A 15,216-nucleotide genomic window follows, 5' to 3' on the forward strand; every position below is an offset into this window, starting at 1 on the left:
CATGTCACCCTGTGCTACCATGTTACCACTGTTGGGATCCATTTCCTCTGATTGTAAAAGCACATCGTACTTTGGGTTCCTCTTTCTGAGAACGGCCAGGCCAAAGGCTTTTTTTTTGACTCAAAATGTGGAGGACAGTCAGGAATTCTGGAAAATCCATTTACAATGCTTTGGCCAAGCTCAGGAAGGCATCTTTGGCCACTTGGTCCTGAGGCTAAGATGAGCTCATGCAGCAGGAACTCCCCAGGACTCTAGCCAAAGGGATGGATGGGGCTACCTCGGCGCTGTGGAAATGAAGCCTTCCACTACACTCATCCATCTGGGATGCAGGGAAACACTTTGATATTAAAAACTCATTCCTAAAAGAGGAAGACTCAGGATAGTGTGGGCAGGACAGAATCAAATGCCAGAGAGGGGACAGGAGAAAGATGGGAACTCTTTCCCTCTTTGTGGGCCCAGCACCCAGGATGCAGCTGCTAACAAGCCCCAACTCTCCATGAAGCCCAGACCTGTCGCTCTCAGTAGGTATGGGACACAGATGTCAGCTAATCCCGAGGCTTTAGAACTGCTCCAAGAATGTGGATTGGTACAACCACTTTGGAAAACCGTTTAGCAGTATCTACTAAAGGTGAACACATATGCCCTACGACCCAGCAATTAATTCCACTTCTAGGGATACACTCACCAGAAATGCCAGCACATGTGCGCCAGAAGCATACAAGAGTATAGCATCGCTATTCATAATAGTCCCCAGACGGAAACTTCCTAAGTGCTCATCAGCAGGAGAATGGAAAAATAAACTGTGGTTTCCTCTCCCGATGGAATGTTATATTAGCAGTGAGAGTGGATGATCTATCAATTCAACAATATAAATGAATCTCACACATATAAAGCTGAGCGAAAGACGTCAGGCACAAAAGAGTATGTGCTCGGGCTTCCCTGGTGGCACAGTGGTTGAGAATCTGCCTGCCAGTGCAGGGAACACGGGTTCGAGTCCTGGTCTGGGAAGATCCCACATGCCTCGGAGCAACTAGGCCCGTGGGCCACAACTACTGAGCCTGCGCGTCCGGAGCTTGTGCTCCGCAACAAGAGAGGCCGCGACAGTGAGAGGCCACGCACTGCGATGAAGAGTGGCCCCCGCTCGCCGCAACTAGAGAAAGCCCACGCACAGAAACGAAAACCCAACACAGCCAAAAATAAATAAATAAATAAAATTTAAAAAAAGAAACAATTCTTAAAAAAAAAAAAAAAAAAGAGTATGTACTCAAGATCCCATTTATATCGAGAACACGCACCGGTGGAACTAGTCTGTGTTGGCAGAAGGAGAGATGGGGGTTACCTCGGGTGGAAGGCAGTTTACCCTGGGGGAAAGCGGCACCCGGGCGCTGGTAACTTTCGGTTTCTTGATCTGGGAACTGGGGACCTTCCACAAACTCATTCCACCCTCAGTCCAAGTGGCTCAGATGGGTTGACTTCTCTCCTGGCTCCCGGAGTGGCCTGAGACCCAGGCCCAACCTATCAGAGCCCTGCATTTCCCCTGGCCACGGGGACTGGGTTGGAAGCAGGAACGGGACGTAGCCCCAGCCAATTGTCGTACCTCTCTGGCTACAGTGATTCTAGGATGGGCATGTGACTATCAAGTCAATCCCATGGGTTTTGACATCTGGACTTCTTTGGGGACTTTTTCCTGGGAGAACAGAAAAGATAGAAAATCTACCAAGAGCTGCTGGTGACCACCCGCTGCTCTGAGGGGTGGAACCTGAGAAAGGACCAACATGGAGGAAAGCAGAGCTCAGTGTGGAAAGTGAAGCAGGGTCCTGAGGACAGCCTTTGATTCCCTGGATCCAGCCATGCCTGAAGCTACACTTTACCCCTAGAATTTTCAGTTCTATCAGCCAAAAAATCCGCCCCACCCCTGCCTTTTTGCTGTTAACTTAGAGCAGTTTGAGTTGGATTTTCTGTCACTTGCAGCTGAAAGTATTTATTTCCATTAATAGAGCAGCACATTCCATTTTTGGAAGCTTCTAGTGTTTAGAAATTTCTTCCCTTGGACACTGGCCCACCTCTAAGAGCCAGCCCCGTCCTTTGTGCTGCCACCTAGAGGCACATGGAGTTGTTATCTGATGGTTCTTCTGCTGGATGGTGGCCCCAGCACCTCTGTTCTCCCTACAGAGTAGATTTAGACTCTTTTGCCAAAGTTTGGCACTCCAGGAAAACAAGATGCTCCAGATGGGGCCTGGCAGGCCAATTGTAGAAGAATGTTCTAGTCACCAAACTCCCATTTGTTTGGCCTAAAAGTGTATCAGGCTCCCCTCCCCCACCTCCCCTTCCCACCGAAAGTTCTTTGGTGGCCACATCACCAAGTTTGCTGGCTGCCAACCCTCCAGATATTTCTCACAGTAAGCCAGGATCTCCCAGTCTGTACAGGAACACTAACTTCCTGAATCTAAACGCAGGGACTCACAATTATTCTTGGTAATTTCATCTCACGGAAATAATCAGCACTCATGTATTATTGGATTTGACATTTTGTATATATCACTCAGTCTGAGATATTTTAGTTTATTCGACTAGTATTTATTAAGTGCCAGGAATCGTGCGAGGCGCTGGGAACACAGTGGTGAATGAGACAAAGGGTCCCTCCCCAGAAGGCGCTTACACACCAGTAGGGGAGACACAGTAGACAAGAAGGATGTTCCCGCGTTATATCAATGCGGTGAAGGACAGAGTGTCTAGTGATGATGTGATGGAGGACAGCAGGAGGGGCTACTGCATACAGCGAGGCCGAGAAAGGCCCCTCTGAGGGGAGGACACTGGGGCAGAGGGCCAGCGTGAGCCATCACGTCCTGAGCCGACGGAAGGCGGGCCCTCGCCGCTGGAGCGTAGGGGAGGGTGGGGGATGAGATGGGCTGAGGAGGTCAGCAGGGACCAGTCCTGCAGAGCCTTTGCAGGGGAAGCACCTGGCTTTCACTCTAGGAGCGATGCAATGAGTGCACAGCCCTAGAGCGTTTTAGCAAAGGGAGCCACCGGACCCTATTTGCATCTGAAATGATGCTGGAGGGCTGCAAGCATGCCGGCGAGAATGTAGGGCAGCTCGTGCCACAGATGACTGTGGCTTGATCCTGGAGGAGGAGATGGAACTGGAGAGGGAGGGAATCAAGGTGTATCTACGAGCTGGTGGCGGGGTGGGCGGTGCGGGGGTGGGGAGGTCAGATGGGGGACAGTGAGGGAAGGAACAAGGATGACAGGCAGGTTTGGGCTTGGGAGACTGCACGGCTGGTGGATATTTACTGAGATGGGAAAGTATAAGGGAGAAAGATTTGCGGGGAATCGAAACAGCAAGCGCTCCATTTCAGACATACTGAATCTGAGCTGCTTACTGAACATCCCAGTGGAGAGAGCCAAGGGGCAACGTCCCAGTTTGGAGCCCAGGGGAGAGGTCTTTGGGGTCACAGAGATATCATTTGGGATCAGTAGATTGCACACAGATGTGGAGCCATGGGGCCAGGAAGGTAAGTAAGGGTCACGACCACCCTCAAGGCACTAAAGTGGGATGGACCAAAGAAGAACCATGAACAATCCTTCTCACTCTGTCATCCAGAATCTTGAGAGAGGCTTTCTCTGTCCGTCCACATCTGAATCGTTAATAAAATAGTAAAGAAGACTGGGCAAGAAGGAGCTCGCTTCCTTTCACCTTCCCACTTCCGGCCCCCACAATCCACAGAACAGCGGCGCGGCAGCAGTCATCCTGGCTGAGGGGGGGTGGGTCTCTGTCACCAACCCTCTGCGAGCTGTTCCTAGACATTCCCAGGTAGATGCACCTTCTCTGGCCTGAGGTTGAAGAACAGTTTCTCAGTTGTGAAGGTCTGAGGGGTCTGACCTCCTGAGTCCTGAGCGGCCGGCAGAGGAGTTTCTCTAAAGATTTCGATAAAAGGACATCTGCCACCACCATCCTTCCCCACTGGCAGCAGGGAACGCCTCAGGGGGCCCTAAGTTATTTCTAAGGGAAAAGGGCAAGCAAGGGATGTAGAATCCCAGATGCAGAATCCTGCAAATGCTTCTTCGGGACTAGGAGTGACCTTGCAGCCTATATAGTCCCCCTGGGCTGGCAGACCAGCTGGCTGATGGCTTGTCCCAAGCTCAGGACTGCCGAAGGATCCCTTTCATTCCTGTTGAAACTCCACCACTTTGGGGCTCTGGGCTGGCGTCTCCCGAGTCTGTTAGACTTCTGCCTCTTCCCAGTGGCCGTCACAAATGTGGCTGACGCACTGACCGGGAGATACTGCCCAGCCTTTGTCAATGTAAAGACAGGCTTTTTGGCGCCTAGGGAGCAATCACATGCCCTGGGGAACAGCCTCCCAAGGGAACACATGAGTCGCTCTCAGCAGGGGACAGGCAGTGGGAAAAGAAGGGAAGTTGTGTCTTGCTTGTCTGAGCGATAAACCTCCTCTTCCCTGAGGGGTGCCCTGGGCGAAACGTGCCCTGTACCTTCGGATGTTATTCTAAATCAAGAGTCTAGAGGTCCCCCTGGACGGCTCCTATGAACCTGTATAGAGAGAGATGTTCATGTCCTTAACCTGAGGACAAAACATCTGTCCAACGCCTGGATTTCAGAGCCCAAAGTTACAACCTAGTTAGCCCAAGGGAAGGAGCCTCAGTCACAGAAAGTTGTAGAAGGTAGTTACGCACACCGTCTAAGTATCTACCATCCACCCAGGCTGGGAGGATGCGAGACCAGCAGCCATGTGACAAGGAGCAGGGGGCCCCAGGGGCCGGCCTTCCACATCACGCTGAACAGAGCAGAGTTCACGCTGGGCCTCTTGACCCGGGTTTATTTTCAGGACTTCTCAGCCTCAAAAAGGCCTTCTAATCAACTGTTGTTTCCAGCCAGTCTCCCACGGAGAATGAAATGGACTTTTCCTGTTGCCCAACTTAGGTGGAAAGTGAGAGCAAGTGAGCGCTTTAGAAGCAGAGTGGAAGATGCTTTACCTGGAGGGCCCACCACCTGGTGAATCTCCTGGATGTTTACCCCGGAGGAGCTTTCCAGAAACCACCACCCTGCTCTGGCTGCCAGGAGATCCTTCAACCACCACATCCTCCTAGAGACCCTCAGGAAAAAGAATGAGGGGCCCCTCCTTGACCCAGAAGGCTGAAGGTCCCAAGTCCTATTCATTCATTCACTCGCTCATTCACTCATTCAGCAAATATTTATTTGATCGCCTTCTAAGTGTCCATCAGGGAATGGGACAGGCACCATCCCTGTTCTTACGGAGTTTTTATTCTAACAGGAAAAGACAAAAAAAAAAAAAAAGAGAAAAGAAACAACTGAATAAACAAGATGATTTCAGAGAGTATAGGATTAGAATGTGATAAAACGGGTTTGCAGGGAGCATCTCCTTTGGATGGCAGGTCAGATAAGGGTCCTCAGGTGAGATATTGCAAATGAGGCCCAAATGACGAGAAGGATCCAGCAAAGATCTATGAAATAGGATTCCAGGCAGCTGGAACGGGAAGTGCAAAGGCCCTGAGGCAGAAGACCAGGTAATGGGAGCCACAGCAGAAGGGAGACTGGGGCAACTAAGTCCCAGTGGCTGATCCTGCATGGCCTTGGAGCCTCGGTGAGGAGCCAGGCTTTGTCACCACTGCAGTGGGAAGTCACTGGGGGGTTTTAAGCAGGGGACGGAGACGGCCTGATTTTACGCTTTATGAAGAAGACTGCTTTGCTTTGGCTGCTGTGAGGAAAATGGAAGGAAGGGAGGCAAGAATGGAGCGGGAAAGCAATGAGGCCAGGGCCCCAGGTCAGAGCTGGCAGAGCAGATGAATGAGGGAAGGCGTTGGGCCCTACAGGCCACAAAACACCCCAATCCTCTGCTCTTAAGGAGCTGAGGAGCAGGCATCCCAGCAGCCCAACCTTGAAGCCTGCATCCTTCACCTCTTGAAAAGAATGAGGCCATAGGCCAGAGGGAACTGCATGGCCCAGGGCCCTCAACAGGTACAGTTTTAGGATAGATGTGCTATTCTTCCAAGATACAAATGCTTTCTTTTTTGTTTTTGTTTTTGTTTTAGTCCAGGCAAGTAGGACATCCTGAAGACCATCCCAGGAAGAGGAAGGATGGGCTTGTCTGGAGGGCTGTCTGACACCCCAGCTCCTGCCACCTGGAGAAAAAGAGGTCAGAGGGGTGAAGGATGGGATTGGACAAAATAACAAAGTCATGTGACACCGTGCAGAAGAAGGCATCCCAATGTCTGCCTGGAAGGTAAGCTGAGGACATGAACTACCTTTCTCCCTGGTTTCCTAGTCTACCCACTTCTGCCTCCTTCACTTCTTTTTTTTTTTTTCCTTCTCCTTCTTCTTTTATTTTTTCACTCTCTCCCATTTTAAATGTGTCTCCTTTGAGTCCATATTATTCAGTAGAACAGTAACTTCTAATTTGAATATTTTAAAAAGGAAATATTCAGTGGGGGAAAACCAAGACAGACATCAGAGAAACAGAGGTGTAGGTCTTTGGAAATTCTGTTCTATATGGGAAAAAAAAAAAAAGAGAGACTGACTCCTGCTACTGCCATCAGAAAAAAAAATAAGCCAACTACCCTACAAAAAGTTCTATCCCAATGATCTCCTATGATGCTCAGTTCATGGTGTACCCAGGGGGGCCTTGGGCCTGCAACCATGCAGGGTGCCCCAATACTACACAGCAAAATCAAGAGAAAGATCCATGGTCTCATATCTGGTAGTTTGGGGAATTTGGAAACTGTCTTAAGGAAGCAATTCAAAAGTGAAAAAGAAAAAGCTATATGCACAAAGATATTGATTGTGGTATTGTCTGTGAAACTCATAAATCAAAAATAATAAAGAAATGTCTAAGTAAATGATAACACAAACAACAAGAGTGAATGTAGTCATTAGAATGACACGGCACTGCAAATAGTCCCCACGTTAAATGAAACCAATAATGCACATATATTTATCATGGCAACATGTGTTTGTGGACAAAACATTTCAGAAAGCATAGAGAAAATGAAAACAGCTATATTATGGGTGGATGTGGCCATCATACTAATGACTTTTAAATTTTAATATCTGTGAAAGTTATGCAAGCACATAATTTTAAAAATTAATTAAAACTAAAATGCTTGCAGCAAAAAATTAGCAGTCCCTTGACCTCCATATCCAAACAAACCACCCCCAATTTCATGACCTCCATATCCAAACAAACCACCCCCAATTTCATGACCTCCATATCCAAACAAACCACCCCCAATTTCAGTTGTATGTTTTGGTATTTAACTCTGCATTTCTAAATAATAGGTTTATACTGATATTTCTTGATCTTCAACTTTTAACTTCTTACCTGAGAAGATGAGTTTGTGCTTTCCTGCACATACACACATGCATGGATCCTCTCCCCCATTTCCTGGATATAGTTATGTGATCACTTTTTGTTAATCAAACTTTAGTGCTTCCATTATTATAACTATGTAAATATTGTTCAAAGCTAGGCCACATACTATACTATGGTTTCCTTTCTTGTTCAACTTTTTGTTACTCCTACAGTTGCCTTGGTTTTAATTTTCTTTGTTTTCTATGTGTGAATATGTAATTCTTCCTCAAACTCTCTAACAGAACTATAAAATCCTCATAATACAGCAAATATGTCAGATAATCCATCAGCTCCATTTTTTTCTTAGAGATTCCTCCTGGGGCCCTCAGCCATCTTGCTCCAAACTGGGCTAGTTGCTCTCTAGACCAGCTGCACAACTGTGATATTGGAACTTCTCTTCACTATCATTATGGGAATTCCCTTCACCTTCTCTCCACCAGTCAGGGTTCTTGGTTGCAAGTAAAGAAGCTGACTCTCACCGATTAAGCAGGGAAGGAGCTGACAGGTTGTCTGACATATTTGCTGCATTGTGAGGGGTTTAGTAGTTCTGTTGGAGAGTTTGAGGAAGAATTAGTGATTAGTATATTGAAAACAAAGCAAATAAAAATATGAGGCAACTATCAACTCCAGGAAAAGCAAAAAGTTGAACAAGAAAGGAAATATAACTGTAGTACACTATGTGGACTCCATGATACAGAATCATGTCTGATGGCAAAATTGCTGGTATTGCCACTGAGTACTGGGTGCTACTTTGTACCCCTGCCACTTCTGTGCCAAGAACTCAACCTTGCAGCCCATCCCCGCTATCACCACCATAACCATGGAAACAACACACGTTTCATCCCTCTCTTCTCTGTCAAAATATAACATAGGTACATTTCATCAGTGGAGCCCACATCACAGGTGCTGGCTGCAGGGGAGGCTTGGAAGAGAGTATTTTTAAGTCCCCATGGTGGGGTAGGTGTTCTTCTCCCTCCCCACTCCCAAGGCTCAAAGTAAGACAACAGCTGAAATACAGAAAGTCATTGGGTGGCTGAGCCAAATGAGAAACAAGAGACAACTGCATATTGTACCACTTGTTCCTCTTTCTTGGTTTACTCTCTCATTTTAGTAGAGCACATCCTCTAGAAGCTTCCTTGAAAAGGGATACAAAGGGTGGGGGTGTGTGTGTGAAGTTTTTGAAAAATGACATGTCTGAAAAATGTCTTCATCCTATTATTTTGCTTGAATGATGATTACAGAATTCTGAGTTGGGAATTAATTTCCCTCAGAAATTTGAAAGAGTTGCTCCACTGTCTTGTAGCTTCTGGTGTTGATTTTGTAAAGTCCAATGCCATTCTGTTCTCTGATCTTCTGTATGTGGCCCCTTTTCCCTGTGCTGGCTTTTAGTAACTTCTATCTCTGGACTTTTGGAAGTTCATGTTGATGTCCCATAGAACATATTTTACTTTGATGTAGTGTATCTTTTAAAAAATATATATTTATTTATTTTTATTTTTGGCTGCATTGGGTCTTCATTGAGGCACGCAGAATCTTTTTGTTGCGGTGCCCGGGCTCTTCGTTGTGGTGCATGGGCTTCTCTCTAGTTGTAGCGTGTGGGTCTTCTCTCTCTAGTTGTGGTGCATGGGCTCCAGAGCGCGTGGGCTCTGTAGTTGCGGCACGCGGGCACTCTAGTTGAAGCGCACGGGCTCAGTAGTTGTGGTGCATGTGCTTAGTTGCCCCGCGGCATGTGGGACCTTAGTTCCCTGACCAGGGATTGAACCCACGTCCCCCGCATTGGAAGGCAGATTCCTTACCACTGGACCAGCGGGGAAGTCCCTGATGTAGTGTATCTTATTATTCATTGGGCTGAGTGCTACACAGAGATTCTTAATGCAAACTCTTGAGTTCTAGATTTTTTTTTTTCCTGGAGTTTAATAACTTTTCCTTCTTCATTTCTCTCCCTTGAGCTCCTATGAGATGGATACTGGGCCTCCCAAACTGCTCTAATTTTCTTATCTTCTCTTTCTTATTTTCCGTCCCTCAAGTCTTTCTGTCTTACTTTCTAGAAATTCACTGTTCAATCTTCTAACTCTATTCTATTGAAATTTCTACTTCCACTATCCTAGTTTTGATATCCAAGAGCTTATTATTGTTTTATAAATATGCCTTTTTTTAAAACAACCATGATTATGACTTCTGGGTCTCTGTCTTTCATGTTAGGGGACTCATTCGGCGTGTGACGATCCAGGCTGCCCATTCAAATTTAAGAGAGAGGCACTGAAAGGTGCTTGCGCAGGGCTGGTTGCTTGGTAGGTGTCGCTGAGAAGCAGCGTTTTTTCATATGAGGTTGGGTTCCTTAGAGAGAAGTTCAAGGCCCCTGCCTGGAAGATGGGTAGAAGCCAGGCTGCCATGTTCTGGGAACCAGCTAGGAGAGGGTCTGTCTATTCAGCATGCAAACTTTCACTGAATCTTCCTGTTCTCAATACAGAGCCTCCCCTGCCCTCTGCTGCTCTGGTTCAATACTGCCTGCAGGAAACCAGCCATCTTCTGCGGGTGGAGGAGGGAGCTGCCCGGCTGTGTGGCCTGAGAGAGGGGTCTGTGGCTCTAACACACACTTTAAACCGATATTCCTGCTCCAGCCCCGCTCCCCGCCCCCATCGTTGGGAACACTCTGTGGCCCCCATTCTTTAGCCTTTGGTGGGTCGTGTGTACAAGCCAGCTTGCTTCCCTCACAGCCAGGACATTCAACATTCTAAGCTTTGCTTTTCTTTCACCCACCTGCTTCCCATCTTTCAAAAGTTTTGCTCATATCCCTCCCCCTCTATCATCATTTTCTGTTTTCTTAAGGATTTATACCTTTTTATTCCTCTACTCTCATTTTAGTGGGCTTCTGAAACAGAGCAGAGATAAACACATGCATTCAGTTATGTTTTTGTGGAAGTTCATGATAGTATTTACCTAGAAATAAAAATCAAGTTTCCAAAGATACACACACAGAAGACTCTCCGGGGAGGATACTCCAACAAGGAAACAATGGTTCTTTCGGGGGGGGGGGTAGGATTACAGAAGAGTGATGCTTGTAATTTTTTTGTATTTTGTAAACTTTCGACAGTAAATAGGTATTCTTTACAAATCAAAAAGTAGGAGGGTTAAAAATCATTATTTAAAGGCATCTTCTGAAACACAAATCAAGATAGTGTAAACAGGCGTGTAGCAGAAAGAGAAACTCTAATTCCTCTACACAGGTCTACATAATCCATGGTTTTTGCCTATGTGCCAGGGAGTCCTGGGGTTCCACAGAAGCACCCCAAGGCCTTCAGAGGGTGGCAGGAGTAGGACAGGTGCTCAGTGGGAAGAGTTCTGGGCCAGTCTCTACTTGTACCACAGTGGCACTCTTTTAATCTGCTTTATAGGTTAAAATTCTGCTTAATACTTTGATCTTTTTAAAAAGGTCCACACTAACAAAGAAGTTTGGAAAGTACCGATGAAGACCTAGAAAAAATGAGGTGGGTTTGGGGGAAAGCCTCCAAGGATGACATCATGTAACCTCGTGCCCTACCTGAACCATCAGAAATGACAGTAGCTGCTCGAGCATCCGTATAAGGAAGATGGTGCTGTGCACCCACAGGATACATATGTACCCCCACGGCTGCAAATGGGACCAATCTGCACACTTGCTAATCATACCCAGCTACCCCCAGATACCAAAGGCAGGTGTTCAGCCAAGGCTCGGTCAGTGTCAGTCTCTGACCTCAATTTCTTTGCACAATGAAGGGACTACATTCAGCTTCCAAGCTAATGTCCCAGAAGTTCCAAGGAGCATACTCTTACTGATACAGTGACTGCCAGCTCTCTAGAGAAACAGAATGTCCCCACTTAAGGACTCCTTGAGAAGCAATATCAAGTTATGAAAATCCAATCCACTTCCTTCGGAAGAAGGTTTTGATTTTTCTCTCACCAAATAGGTCAGCCCAGCTCCATCATGAACACAGCAAGTCAAATATCAAATGCTGCAGTTTAATAATGGGCTCCAGGGCTCCTCGGAGCACAGCCACCCCTTCCTTCCCAGGTAGCAGCAACCCTCTCTTGGGAAGCTGGCTGGGGTCTAGTTCACATCCCCCTTCATCGGCTCTAAGCACAAATTTGGGTCACTCTCTTCCTTTTAGCATTCTAGTCCTAAAGAGAAGTTCTCCTTTGGCTAGATAGTCAGAGAGGGTGGATTCCATTCAAATTCTTAACCTATCTACAAAATAACATCTCTTCTTCCCCCACACGCTTGTTGCCTTTGCCCAACCTACCTCTCTGGAATGGTCCAAGAAAGACCAGCAGCAAAGGCCCCTCTGCCTGGCAGATTAAAGATGCTTTGGCATCAATGAGCGTCATTCCGCCCTTGCCTGACTCTGAGCTCCTTATGTGTCTGAAAAAAAAAGAAAAAGAAAGAGAAAGAAAGAAATCTTTAAAAAGAGAAAGTCTCAGAAAACTTCTGTGCATTCTCTTAGAGGACTTTAGCTCAAAAGCAACTGTTTCACCAAGGTTTCCTTTTTGCAAACCAGTCACATTGTGCTTGATGGGCCTTTTTCACCATCTGTGTCAATGCCACCCCCAGCTCCCTTTGGTGGTACTGAAGCAAACCACAGGAACATTTCCAGTGCCCGAAGCAGGAATTAATATACATACAGATGACTCAGATCATTTTTAGAGTTGTTTGTTGTTTTGTTTGGTTTTTTAAAGCAAAGTAAGTGATCTGAGACAAGCCTGGGTTCAAGTTCCATTCAATGGCTGCAAAAAGCGGGTCTGTGAACTTGAGGTCCCCATTCAAGACCCAAATTGCATCATAAAGGAAGATTCATCCCTGCTTGCTGGAGATGAAAAGGAAGGGTGTGTGGGGAGGGGTCGCCCCACTCACTGCATCTGTGGTGCTTCTTTCCCTACTGTGGGCGGCTCCTGGAAATAATCTGACCCCAGAGACAGAAAGACACCTGAGTTCCGGGAGCCCAGGTGGCTGGGTTCCAGCAGCAGGACCTGGCCCCCCACACTTCCCCCCAGCTACCTGCACAGCAGGATTCTCCTGCCTGGAACCCACTGGGCTCCGGAAGAGCAGGAAACCTAAACCACTGGTTTCTCCATGAGACAAAAAGCCCAGTCCTAGGAAGCCGTTGGAAAAGGTGCCATTCCAAGAAGACATTTCCCAAGGTCCAAGCTGGAATTCTCCCGGCTGCCAGCCTAATCCCTGGAAGGATACCCCATGGACCCTGCTGCAGGAGCCCAGGAACATGGGCTTGGATGGTCCCTCCATTTAGCATCCAGGTGAGGATGGCAAGGCACTTCCCAAGGCACTGTCACCAGAGAAACGGGAGGTCAGCGACAAGAGCTAAGAAAGAAATAACTTCCATTCTGACCAAGGGAGTTAATTAACAAGAGGACAAAAAACAACAGCTCAGTCACAGGGAAATGAGACAGGATCGTAGAGAAAGCACTTTCGAAACGAGGAGAGACGAAGCAAAAAGAGTGATGGAGCCGAGAGAATGAAAGGTTAGAGAAGAATTAGTCCTTAGGAATTCAGGTCAGGAAATAGGGAGCCGGGACAGAATTCACAAGAGGGGGCCAGGGAGGACGTCTTTTGCTCTGGCCCTCACGCTGGCCGGGACCTCAGGAGCTGGGTCTACCGCCCTCTAGCCCTCTGGGTTCAAGGGCAAAGCCTTGGGAGGCAACGCTAGGAATGGCCAGGGCGCAGGATGCTCGGTCCCGAATCGGGGGCAGGGGGAGGGGAGGGCGCGCGCGGCAACTGCTCGGTCCCTGACAAGTAAACAGCTTGCCCCGAACAGGCGCGCGTCCTCGTCCGGAGCCCGGCTGAGGGCCCTGCTCATTCCCATCTAGGGCGGTAGCGGGACACCCCGGATTCCCCCCCGGAGGCATAAAAGGGATGCAACGAGATCAGAAAAGGAGAGCATGAACCAGCCCACACCAGAGAATCACATCGCGAGAGCGGCCCGCTACCTCGGCCTCCCCAACGGGGTCCGGGCCGCCCCGGGAACGCGCCTCCTCCCCCAGACCCCACGCGCCCCCGGGCCCCGGATCGCCCCAGGCGGACAAAGCCCGGCGCTGGGCGGGGCGGGGCGGGGCGGGGCGTGCGCGGTGTCGGGGGTGCACTGGGACCCCGCAGACGCCCGCACAGGTGGGCTCCGTACCGGGTGTCGGTGCCGGGGGCGGGGCCCGGTCTCCCTGGAGACGGTTGCCCAGGGGACGCGGCGGGCGGGTCCCGGAGCGACTGGAGGGCGCGAGCCTCTGGGCGGCGGCGCGGAGCCCGCGGGGGCCTGAGGGCAGGCCCGCGGCGCGGAGCGGGTGAGCGGGGCATCCGCTGAGGGGCGCGGTCCTGGGCGGGGCCCGGACAACGGGCCGACGCGGGCAGGGCCAGGGGGCGGGGCGTCCCCGGGGCTGGGGCGGGGCCAGCGGCGGCGCGGGCACCGTCGGCAAATTCTCACAGCCCCAGCCAGGCGAAGCTCTGGAGAGCAGGCGTCCGCTGCGCGCCTCGTGAACACCGCTGCAAATCCTCCCGGACCCCCGCTGCTCCCTGCTGGCGGCTGGGGTTGCGCCTGGAGTCGGGAACCTCAGTCGCCGCTGGACCCCGGACGGCTTGCGCACGCTGGCCCTGGCCCCCCTTCTACCTTGTAACCAGAGGATAGAAAATGCCACCTGCCAAGTGAGCCAGGGCCGGTCGTCCGCCAAACTGCTTTCCGCTCCCGGGTTCCCAGGGAATCAACAGAAAGGGCGGGGCAAGGGGCCAGTGTCACTTGTCGGGAGCCGGGGTCACCCGAGTAATTGGCCAGCCCTGGCTCTGTGCTCAAATCCAGTGTGTGGGCCGTTCCCCAGCCGCTGGGCCTCCCTCTCCATCGGAGTTCCCCTCACATGTCGGATTTAGAAAATAAATGGGTTAACCCGGGACTTTCATGATACACCTATTCATTACAATGAACTATGCGTGCTGGCATAGCGTGCGTGCAATAGCGCGGTCATCCCCCTGCACTTTGCTCCAGTTTTTATCCAGGCATCACACTGTAAAGTGGGTATTGTTCTCCCTTGGGTTGTAAATGAAGCCGAAGCTCAGAGGGCAAGGAACTCACACACACACAGACACACACACACGTCCGCACCCGATCCCACAGCCTCTTAGCAGCAGAGCTAGCTTGGAAGCACTTTGGACTGGTATCGGGCCCACACGCTTCTTGCCCTGCAACGTCCCAGGTCCCATCGAATGTTCTTTCGGGTCCACAGCCGTACTTCAATCTGTCACAGTGGAGCGCAAGAGGAGGAAGGGAGTGCGAGGTTCAGAGTGACCCCAGGGGGTCCCACCCGGGCGGGGCAGACGCGGGGCAGAACAAAGTGGCCTGAGGCACAGCCCTCGGTGGTCCCAACTGCTCCGCCCGTCTCCGCCTCCAGCGAGGGTTCCAGGTGAGGCGCCCAAGGCAGGGCCCGCCCATCCGAGCCCAAAGAGCCTCCCTCCGCCCCAGCGTCGCCTAGAGCCTGCGAAGAGGGCAGGAGAAAAACTCGGCCAGGAGCTCCCGGGAATGTGGAAGAAGCCTGGGATGCGCAGACCAGGCGGCCCGGCCGTGGGAGGTCCCGGGACCCTCGATGAGCTCTGCGTCGCCAACCCCAGCACCCCTGTCAGGGCCGGGGTTCCGGGCGCCCCGGCCACCTCGAGGAGAAGAGAGAGGTGGTTCAGGATGGGAGGATCCCCCTCCGTATCCCGTCCCCGGATGTCACACACAGACACACTCACAAAAACATACACTAGCATGCACGTTCACACACACACACGCACTCGGGCAGTTACGTAAATTGACACAATGACGCA

The 15,216-nt window shown here is 50.1% G+C and overlaps 1 protein-coding gene across 6 annotated transcripts in view; it reads right to left on the reverse strand.

Annotated features, from left to right (window-relative positions):
* Window positions 1-15,216, reverse strand: part of PIK3CD (phosphatidylinositol-4,5-bisphosphate 3-kinase catalytic subunit delta) — a 50,994-nt gene that overhangs the window by 17,663 nt on the left and 18,115 nt on the right. For 4 of the 6 annotated variants that reach the window (XM_082352910.1, XM_082352909.1, XM_082352908.1 and 1 more), the window contains exons 1-2: window positions 13,553-13,692; window positions 11,663-11,781 (exon numbers count right to left, since the gene is read on the reverse strand). The exons of 1 other annotated variant lie outside the window; for it this stretch is intronic. The gene's annotated coding sequence lies outside the window, so the exon portion shown is untranslated. Of the gene's footprint in view, window positions 1-11,662; window positions 11,782-13,552; window positions 13,693-15,216 lie in introns of those variants that run through there. One more of the 6 variants, XM_082352906.1, reaches the window with a different exon arrangement.

Source organism: Balaenoptera borealis (assembly GCF_965194805.1).
Source record: "Balaenoptera borealis genome assembly, chromosome: 1".
In the NCBI taxonomy this organism is placed as follows: Eukaryota; Metazoa; Chordata; class Mammalia; order Artiodactyla; family Balaenopteridae; genus Balaenoptera; species Balaenoptera borealis.